The following is an 11214-nucleotide window of genomic DNA, read 5'->3' as shown; positions in this document are numbered from 1 at the left end:
TTAATGTTAGGTACTTCTTAACAATTATAGCAGTAGGAGTAGCTAAAATAATCACATTAATTCTACACAATATAAATTACATGATAATTGATCAAATTTTTTATTGAAAGAATAAAAATATATCCTTCATAAATATAAAGTCCTTTATTGGTCGCAGATTTATAAAAACCACTACAACCCACCCAGGCTTCGCATAGGTTACACAAAACCTTAACAAATTATACACCTAAACCTTCCTCAGAAATCACTTTATTGATAGATGAAAACCGCGTGAAAATCCGTTTAATAGTTTTTAAGTTTATCGCGAACATACACACAAACAGACAGACGCGGCGGGGGACTTTGTTTTATAATGTGTAGTGATTTACTTATTAAAAAAAACATAGTTCATCTCGCTTGCACCAATGTCAGTAGGAGGGAGATGCATTGTAAGGAATAAAGTTATCTAATGATGCTCTAGAACCGCATTTAATGGCGGAGTAAAAGTATCGCACACAAGAGGAACATTGATATCATCGTTATAGGAGCACTACGGCACAATAAATAAACTATGTACCTCTTACTTATCACACTTGGCCTAGCATACCTAGCTGTGAAATTGGGCCCTGTCTCCCAAACTTTAGTCAAATTCAAAGTATATTTTCGGCAAGTCGACACGGTGCAGCGCCAGAGCGCCGTATCCTTAACAAGAAGAGAGGCGCGTACTAAGTAATTAGTACAAGTTAGAATTTATCTGGCATTCCCGTTGCCGAGCGAGCTTGAGTGAATAGAGTTCTTAGATAGTTAATAATTTTTAGGGTTCCGTACCAAAAAGGTACAAAAGGAATTAGGGATCCGTACCAAAAAAGTACAAAAGGAACCCTTATGGTGCGCCTCTGTCCGTCTATCTCAGGGTTTCTTAAAGTGGGGTCCACGGACCCTTTAGGGGTCCGTAGCATGTTTATCGGGGGTCCGCAGTAAGTCAGTTACCTACTTTAAATATACTTATTAGAAAATTTTGTAGTAAACTTGACGAAATCTAAGTGTAATGAAACTTAATTAAAAAATAGATAACGGTTTTTATTACTTTCCTAAAATATTTTTTGACCGGGGTCCGTGGAAATATTTAAATTGTGAAAATGGTCCGTGACTGCAAAAAGTTTAAGAAACCCTGGTCTATCTGTCTGTCTGTCACATTGCTAAATATCTCGAGAACTACTGAAGCTATCGATTTGAAATTTGGAATAGTTATGAACAGCGCTAACCCAGACATCTTGTAAGTGTATTTTTTTTTTTATTATTTTTATTAATTATGGAAAATACCCAATTTAAAGAGGGGGCAAAATTTCAAACTCTAGTTACCAGGTCAAGTTAGATATCATTTCAAAGAGCTCAAATTTTACATTACAAACCATTTTTTTTTTCGTAGTAAAAAAAATGGAGTTATGAAGGAAAATGTGAAAAAAAAATACCATTCCCCCTTATCTCCGAAGTTTAGCAACGAAAAATTACGTTTTTTTTACATAATAATAACATTATCATAAATATTACAGGAAAAATATAATCACACTTCTATCTAGAAAACTTTTTTTTTAATTATCAAAACATATTTATTAATTTAATTTGCAATTTAAGCCCCTTTGCGGGTATTTATTATAATTGAAGTTGCTATGAGATTACACGATAAACACCACGAATTAATAAACTAGTGGATGTGAAATGACTCCTATTTAGTATGAAAACCAGTGTCGCTAAACTCACACATTCATAGCCACGTTAAAATACGTCACACACTTACAAAATTGCTCTGATTCGTAGCAACTTTCCATACCAAAAAGTTATTACCGGTGGACATTTCTCGAACGAATATCAACTGTAGGCTACATGAGTGACGGTTTAAAATATAATGTCAAAGCTATATGACATACGACTCTTTTATTATCTCATTCATCTCACAAAAGCTCGCTCAACGTTCACCTAATACAACTACTCAACACCAGATGGCGTCATTTTATATAATTTTAAAATCACTACTTATTACAGGCGAGAAAAGGGCTAAAAAACCAGTATAAGTAAGGTCTAATTACGCATGGTTTGTTACGGATCTCACGGTCACGTTACACTGGTGTTTTCGAGACCTCTACACGCCTGCGAGTAGCTAACCGTTGGAACTTCTTTCCATTCGACGATATAGGGAGGGGACAGTGTAATCGGAGTGTTTTATCGATATTTGTGTGTTCAGTTAGGTATTGATATTTCATTACCGTATGTTTTAACACATTTAGATGATACTTTATTTATGATTATAATATAGGTAGTGATAATCGTGATTGTATGAAAAATAATATGTAGTACAGTACAACAAATATCTAACTATAAATTTGTTTCTTATTAATTGACCAACTAGGTTGTTAATGTGAACATTAAATATATCTTAAAGTCAAACAGATAAAATCATAGTTCTTTAAAGGTCTATTAACTCGGTATTGCTGTTATTTTGTGATCACAAATCTGCAATTACTTACAAAGGTAAGTATTCGTCTTTAACAATATATTTACTTGTAGCAGCATTTAAGGCCAATCTAGACGGGACAACCTGATTAAATTGTCAAATTAATTGTATGGTGTGAAAGCATACATGAAACTGGCTCATCGATCCCACTTGATTTGATTGTAAGATTGTGACCTATCAAATCAGGAAGGGGGGCGGCAAAATTCCAATATTTGACGCTAGTTTGCGTGGTACGGAACACTTTTTATTAATTAAGTGAGCCCGAATGTCACTAATAATTACTAAATTAGTAACTAAGTTTTAGGCGTGTGGACGCTAGATGAGATGTATGGCAATTGTATCCCCAGAAATCTTTCTCTAAGAAATGCTCCTAGCAAATGGTGCTATATTTTTGCGGAAACTAATTTTCTTGCCCAGTAGCATTGATCCATTTATTTTTAATACCGGCATCTTGTGGTAACCTACAATAATTAATAATAAAGAAATAGAAAATATAAAACGTTTATTCATGGCACATTGCATGCATTGTACGCATAAGTGCATTAAGTACCTAGTCTAATTATATCAACGATGAAAATATGATGGGTGTAAAAAACAAAAACGTATGTAAAGGATGAAATGACCCCGACTTAACTTAGTGCTTGATGACCAGTGCTGCCATATTTACTAAGACATTGATTATCCCAAATAATAATTAGAAACGTGTCTAAAATAATAATTTATTACCGAACTACCAAACATCAAACTTGAAATATCGTAACTTTAACTTTATCGATATAAATATCGACATTGCGCAGCATCTGAGTAGCGAAGTTATTTGACATTTAGGATAGCGAATATTCCAGATAAACGTAAAGAATAGTGACAAAGGATTGTGAACTCTAAGTTCTAACTGATAAAATATAGATTTACTTAACGAACATTCGTAAATAATGCAAAAGAAACAGATTTTTCGTATTTATCGGATTATATTTAAATAAATAACCACCGGTGATAGGAAATACCTCCACGTGAAAGATTTTTTAAACCGCTGTGATTTCTGCAGCTTAATACTGCACAATACGGCATTTTAAATTTAATTATCAATTTTTGTTAGACGAGCGTACGTACGTACGACGTGAATGTCATTCGAGCATGAAGTTTACACAACAACTGAGCATAGTCTGTGCATAAAGTGAGTCGGTCGCTACTAACTGTCGGATAGACGGGAACGCCTACTTGCCATCTCCATCCTACTCCGTGATAAACACCTTCTTTCAAATAAATAAAAAATTGTTGAAATCGGTTCACATGATAAAAAATTAACCCTGAAAAACCAACATACATACAGGTCGCGCAAATTAGTTAGCCAATTTGCCGATAGATGGCGCTGTACACAATTATGCTTAGCCATTACAATTGTGCTTCTGGTCAAGTCTTTCGTCATTATAGTTACATGAGAAAATTTAAAGTTTGTACGGAACCCTCGGTGCGCGAGTTAAACGAACACGCACTTGGCCGGTTTTTTATCTTGATCTGGAGAGCCGTAACAATTATTCTAGGGCGCTTCCGGGATCGTTCGAGAATAAAATATCAATAGTTCCAAAGGCAGTTAAATCTTACAAAAAAATTTTTTCGTCCTTGTAGGTGATTTTAATGTATCTTATGCTTCATGGTCCTTGTGTGAGGATTCAAATCGCCTCAATATTGAGACTAGTGAAGATCCAACTGCTATAGTTCTTTCCGACTTCATCGCTCTAACTGGGGTAAACCAATATAACAATTGTTTTAATATAAATGGACGTGTGCTGGATCTAGTAATGGCCAATGCCGGTTGCACGGTTAGTGCCTGCTCGTCACCGCTTACGCGGGAGGATCCGCAACATAAGGCTTTGAATATTTCACTGGCCCTAAACTTAATGAGTTATTTACCGCGCTTGTTGCCTAATCAATGTACTAGACCGATTTTTCACCGCGGCAGCTATGACCTTATCCGCAAGGAATTATCTGAGACCGGTTGGTCGTGTCTGAATAACATGAATGTTGAGGATTCAGTTACTTATTTTTATTCGGTTCTTAGAACACTTATTGCCAGTCATATTCCACATAAAAGCGTTAACAGTAACACTGGATATCCTCCTTGGTTTTCTCGTGCACTAATAAAAGTTCGCAAACAAAAACTATCGGCTCATAAAAGGTGGAAAATATACGGTAATCCTCTTGACAGGGCGGAATTTACATTATTGAGAAAAAGGGAACACAAATTAGCCACCGAATGCTATAATAATTTTATTTCATTGGCTGAAGACAGAATACATAGTGATCCTACTTATTTTTGGTCATTTATGAAGTCAAAATTCCCTAGTAATTGTGTTCCCGACCAAATGTCTTACCTTGGCGAAATTTCTAAAGATGGTAACACAATTAGTAATTTTTTTAATAGATATTTTAACTCTGTGTTTGTTACTGATTCTTCTGTCTTACCCGATTACTTGCATGTAGCTAATGATTCCCTGATTGATCTTAATACCGTTGATATTTCCGAGGATTGCGTCTTCAAGTTTTTAGAAAGAGTAGATATTAAAAAGGGCAGTGGTGCTGATTTGATTCACCCCCTTTTTATCAAAATGTGCGCCCGTGAATTGGCAATGCCTTTAACTCAAATTTTTATTAAGTCCTTAGCTCATGGTCACTTTCCCTCCTCTTGGAAAAAAGCCTTGATAACACCAATTTACAAAAGTGGCGATGCGCACCTGGTTACTAATTACAGGCCCATTAGTAAATTAAACATATTTGCTAAAATCTTTGAAAAAATCGTTTACAACAAAATTACTTCTGCTTTCTCTCAACACATTGCGCCTAGCCAACACGGATTTTGTCAGGGTCGTAGCGTTGATACAAATCTCCTGACGTTTACCGATTTCATTATCAATAGGATATCTTCTGGCTGTCAGGTGGACGTCGTGTATACTGACTTTTCGAAATGTTTTGATAAAATTAATCACAATAACTTAATCAAGAAACTTTTTGAGCTCGGTATACACGGCGACCTCCTTAGATGGATAAAGTCTTACCTGTCCAATCGCAGTCAGGCGGTTGCCTTGAAGGGTTATACTTCATGCTTTCTTCCTATACCTTCCGGAGTACCCCAAGGATCGCACCTTGGTCCCTTATTGTTTATCTTATATGTCAATGACATGGCATCCTGTTTTCGGAACTCTGAGCACCTCGTCTATGCAGATGACACAAAGATTTACAAAGCTGTGTCCTCGGAAGCAGATTGCCGTGCATTACAGCATGACTTAGATAACTTTTTACTCTACTGTTCAGATAATCAGCTTTTCTTAAATACTGATAAATGTTTCATAATCAGTTTTAATCGTAGAAATGACCCGTTAATTTTCAATTACACTTTGGCTGGAAGAAATATAGCCCGGGTATATTCCATTAGGGACTTAGGTGTTACCTTAGACTCGCAATTGAATTTTAGTCTACATATTGATAATATATGTAAGCGAGCTTATAAGAAGTTGGGGATGATTCTCAGAATTGGACAGCCCTTCAGGCGCCCCAATACCTATAAACTACTTTTCTATTCCTTTGTTAGGAGTATACTAGAATTTGGTTGTGTTGTTTGGACACCTCAGTACCAAGTCCATATTGATCGCCTGGAAAGGATCCAAAATATTTTTTTAAAATCACTTTGTTACAGGACGGGTAATTACTTCGAACGCACTTCGTCAGCAGCGAAGCATTTTTGTGTTCCTTCCCTCTATAACCGAAGACACTACTTAGATGTAATGTTCTTGTTTAAAATTCTTAAAGGTGTGATAAAATGTCCGAATCTCTTAGAATTAGTCACTTTCAGTTGTCCGCACCAACCCCTACGTTCTAGACCTCTATTTCATATCAGCTTTGCCCGCAAGAATTACGCTCGGCACACATTTTTCAGACGAGTCCCAAATTATTATAATAAGCACCTACATGACATTGATCCTTTTCACACTTCCCTGTCTAGTCTTAGAATGAAACTTAGACATAAGTTGTTTTAATATGTCAAGTATAAATATAAATAAGTAAATGTATAAATGTAACTTTCCGGCTTTCCGGTAGGACAACCGTAGGCTCATGTTTTTCTTTTATCTCCTTTTTATCTTTGCTGTTTAGTGTGTATGTTAACATTATGTACTTACTAATGAACCTCCAGGTCTGTTTTCTTAAGTATGTTAAGTACATTTGTACTTCAAACCCATTTGTATATGTGACTGTTTGTGTTCTAAATAAAGTAAAAAAAAAAAAAAAAAAAAAAATCCTAAAACCGCAAGGTGATTTAAAGCTCGTTTGTGATGTCATTTGGACTCCTTGAATAAAATTAATTACGCTTGATTTTGTTGATAATCATAATTCTCATATTTTAAACGTCAAATTAATGCTTTTTGTGCGTCAAACAAATATTTAAATTTCCCTACAAAGTTTCAGTCGCACTATGAAAATGGGTACTTTATGACATTGACCGACAATGGCAAACATATTGCCGTCTTGTAACTTGCAACTTGCAAATGACAACAGATGAAAAAAAAATTTGCTTAAAATTAATTTAAAAAAATAAATGATTTGCTCGCAAATTTTTACATGTGCATTACAATGTACACTTTGAACAAGTTTGGGAACAAATCAAATTATTTTCCCCTCACTAGCTCGGAAAGTTGTCGTTTATCCTTCAATACAAGCGGGGAAAAACGCGTTTTATCCACTAGTGGGGAAAGTAATTTGACCTTGGATGGAGCGTGTTTAAGTAGCTTGACAGATAACAAAACGTAAAACGCTCATGATAATGGTTCGTTCGATATTAATTATCATTAAATAAATGGTTTGAGAATATAATAAAAAATATCAAATTTAGCTTTATTTAATGATTTTAAGTCATAAACCTTAAAATTCCATAAGAAACGTTTTTTTTTATAATGATGTTAAATATAATTCTGAACGCACAAGTTGAGTCGATGCATTTTCAAAACGCATCGTTGACATTTCATACATCAGAAATGTCAACATTGTCAACAAATTTTTTACTTAAAACCTTTTCTCACCGACTCGCGTAAAAATACACAACTTCCAGAGTTTTCTGTTATAATATCGTAAAGAAATGAGTGATTCCAGTGATAAAGATGATCTAACGCCTGTGGATGTTGCACTTTCCTCGCTATAGTGAGGTGAAAAGTTTTGTGTTACACACGGGCGCAAATGTATTTTACTTCTCGTGTGTTGAAACACTCGCTACGCTCAGGATTCTATTTTAGAACCACTCGCTTCGCTCGTGGTTCACCTATAGAATCCTTTCGCTTGCTCGTGTTTCAATTCTACACTCGCGGGTAAAATACAACTTTGCACCCTTGTATAACAAATAACTATTTTCACCTCAGCAGCTCGAACAAGCCTACTTTCGTCACTCCCTGGAGTGAGGAAAGTGCGACTTTCCACTTATCTTATCTTATCTTATAGTTTCGGGGGCCCTTACGGATACACTTCGACCCATAGGGATCTTTTGTGCAGTTACCCCCTAGGAAAGATCGTCCTCTACTCAAGAGCCTTCCCCACCATCTCCATGATGGACCTTATGGGTAGCTTTTTGAATTCCTTTGGTACCAGGTAGCCTGTTCCAAAGTCCTTCATTCTTTGTCTGGCGAGGGCGCGACTTTCCTCACTCCAGGGAGTGAAACAATGTAGCTTTTTAATCTCTTGTTGCACAAATAACTATTATTAAATATTTTGATTTGTGTTTTAAGTAGTCACACTACTATTTCGCCTTTTTAATTTATATAAATTATTCATTTTTAGGGTTCCGTACCCAAAGGGTAAAAACGGGACCCTATTACTAAGACTCCGCCATTTCATTTTAATGTACACTTTGTTTCAATCTAATTTGAACCTTTCAAAAACTACATAGAGTAGTATTTCTTTGTTTCATTGTTTTGTAAAACAAACGAAAGTCACCCTAATCCATTATACAACAAGATTCAAATTAGAAATAGGGAAACTGTGCATGGTGGGCCTTACGAGGTTAAAATAGTTATTTGTTATACAAGGGTGCAAAGTTGTATTTTACCCGCGAGTGTGGAATTGAAACATGAGCAAGTGAAAGGATTCTATAGTTGAACCACAAGCGAAGCGAGTGGTTCTAAAATAGAATCCTGAGCGTAGCGAGTGTTTCAACACACGAGAAGTAAAATACATTTGCACCCGTGTGTAACACAAAACTTTTCCCCTCACTATAGCGAGGAAAGTGCATCATCCACAGGCGTTAGATCATCTTCATCACTGGAATTACTAATTTTTTTACGATATTATAACAGAAAACACTAGAAATTCTGATTTTTACGTGAGTCGGTGAGAAGAACAGTAAAAATTTTGTTGACAATGTTGACATTTCTGTTCTGACGTATGAAATGTCAACGATGCGTTTTGAAATTGCATCGACTCAACTTGTGCGTTCAGAATTATATTTAACATCATTACAAAAAACCTAACGTTTCTTATGGAATTTTAAGGTTTATGACTTAAAATTATTAAATAAAGCTAAATTTGGTATTTTTTATTAGATTCTCAAACCATTTATTTAATGATAATTAATATCGAACGAATCATTATCATGAGCGTTTTAGGTTTTGTTATCTGTCAAGCTACTTAAACACGATCCATCCAAGGTCAAATTACTTTCCCCACTAGTGGATAAAATGCGTTTTTCCCCGCTTGTTTTAAAGGATAATAGACGGCTTTCCGAGCTAGTGAGGGGAAAAAAATATTGGTCGAGGAACTTATTACGATAGTGAATTGGAGTGTGCGACTTATGCTACATCCTGAGCCTTCTCGCCCGTGCTCGGTAAGCTATCTCACTGACATCCACACAGATTACCTACAGTTAGACGGGCCATAAAATGTGTCCCGACAAGTTGGCTAACGAATAGGGATAAAACTACAATTTTTATTAAACTGAAAATAAATATCATACAAAGAAAAACCGACCAAGTGCGAGTCGGACTCGCGCACCAAGGGTTCCGTACTTTTTAGTATTTGTTGTTATAGCGGCAACAGAAATACATCATCTGTGAAAATTTCAACTGTTCATGACATACAGCCTGCAGACAGACAGACAGACAGACGGACAGCGGAGTCTTAGTAATAGGGTCCCGTTTTTACCCTTTGAGTACGGAACCCTAAAAAGTGACCAAGTCCACCGGTTAGGTTAGGTTAGGTTATTATTTATTAAGTAAGGAAACTGATATATGGAGTAAGTAGTGAGCACCCTAAGCTTACTTGTTTCTCTATGGCAGTACGGAGTGTGTAGGAGGTAGTCTGTAAGCCCCAGACCGCAGCGCCTCCTCACCGAACGAGCCAATTTGTTCTGCGCCAGCGCCCTTAATGACTTTTTTGGCTAAACTCGAATCTCCTTATTTAAGTTCTTTTGGCTGTTGTGTATAAATCACTCTTATTTTTATCTTAAACACGTATTTTACATTACTAAATCTGTGATACGTTCACATATTTAAACGATTTCCCAAAACGGGAGACATTTTCGATTTTTTTTAAGGTAAAAAATAAAATATTTTATCATTACTGTACTTTTTAGTATTTGTTGTTATAGCGGCAACAGAAATACATCATCTGTGAAAATTTCAACTGTTCATGAGATACACCCTGGTGACAGACAGACAGCGGAGTCTTAGTAATAGCAAAGATAGATATAACTCCGTAATAGATGGATACAGTCTAAGGAAAAAACGTGCCTCGAAAATCAAGAAAATTTGATTCTCGTTCAGAGGGCGCTACTAGTTTTGGCCTACAGTCGTATAGATGGCGTTGACGGTATCGTTTGTTATTTAACAATTTTAACGGATAGCAGTGAAAGAACATGGGTCAAAATCATAAAAATAATTAATGCAAATAAAAAAAATCATTTATCTATATTTAAATACATTCTATCGTATTTTTATAAATCTTCATTTTTAGTTTTAAAGTGTGTCGGCAGATGGCAGTGAATTTACTGGGGTTACAAAATTTACTATGACAGTACCGCTCTAGTATAAGTTACTCTATGGTACTGGTAACCATGGCAACTCTAGGCTTAACCGGTTAACCCCGGGTTAGTGGGGTGGGCCTTAGCTAACTTTGCACCAGTCAATGTCAACGCCATATTTTCGGTGTACTTCCTTTTTGGCGAAATTTATATCGCCAAATTTCACTTGGCAACCAACTTTTCGCCAAAGTTTCATTTGGCAAACCAATCGTTGGCATAACCTTACTTCGCAACCGTTTCATTTCCCAACCGCATACTTGCGAAATGAAAATGACGTACTAGGTTGCGTTAGGTTAGGTTGGATTACCTATGTTATTTGCGAAATGAAATATTCGCCCAACCAAAAATATGGGATAAATAGTTTGGGAACTGAAAGTTTGTCAAGTAATTTTCGCCGAAACATCAGTAAACCCATATTTTCATATAAATTTGACATTAATGGCGAGTATGGCGACATTACAATTATTACAAGTATTACAAGACTTTGTAATTGCAAATGACATGTAGAGTTAACTTGGTATAAAACTCGTATAAAAGCAGCTCTAAAGCCTAGTTCGGACTATTTTAGTAATTTAGTCGAGTGTAGTATTTGTGACTTTGCATGCCTAAAGGGTCCTTTATGCTCCATGTGCAACTTATTAGACACTTTAGGCATGCAAAGACACAAATA

The sequence above is a fragment of the Cydia strobilella genome, chromosome 1 (assembly GCF_947568885.1).
Source record: "Cydia strobilella chromosome 1, ilCydStro3.1, whole genome shotgun sequence".
NCBI lineage: Eukaryota > Metazoa > Arthropoda > Insecta > Lepidoptera > Tortricidae > Cydia > Cydia strobilella.
This window is presented reverse-complemented; position numbering follows the sequence as displayed.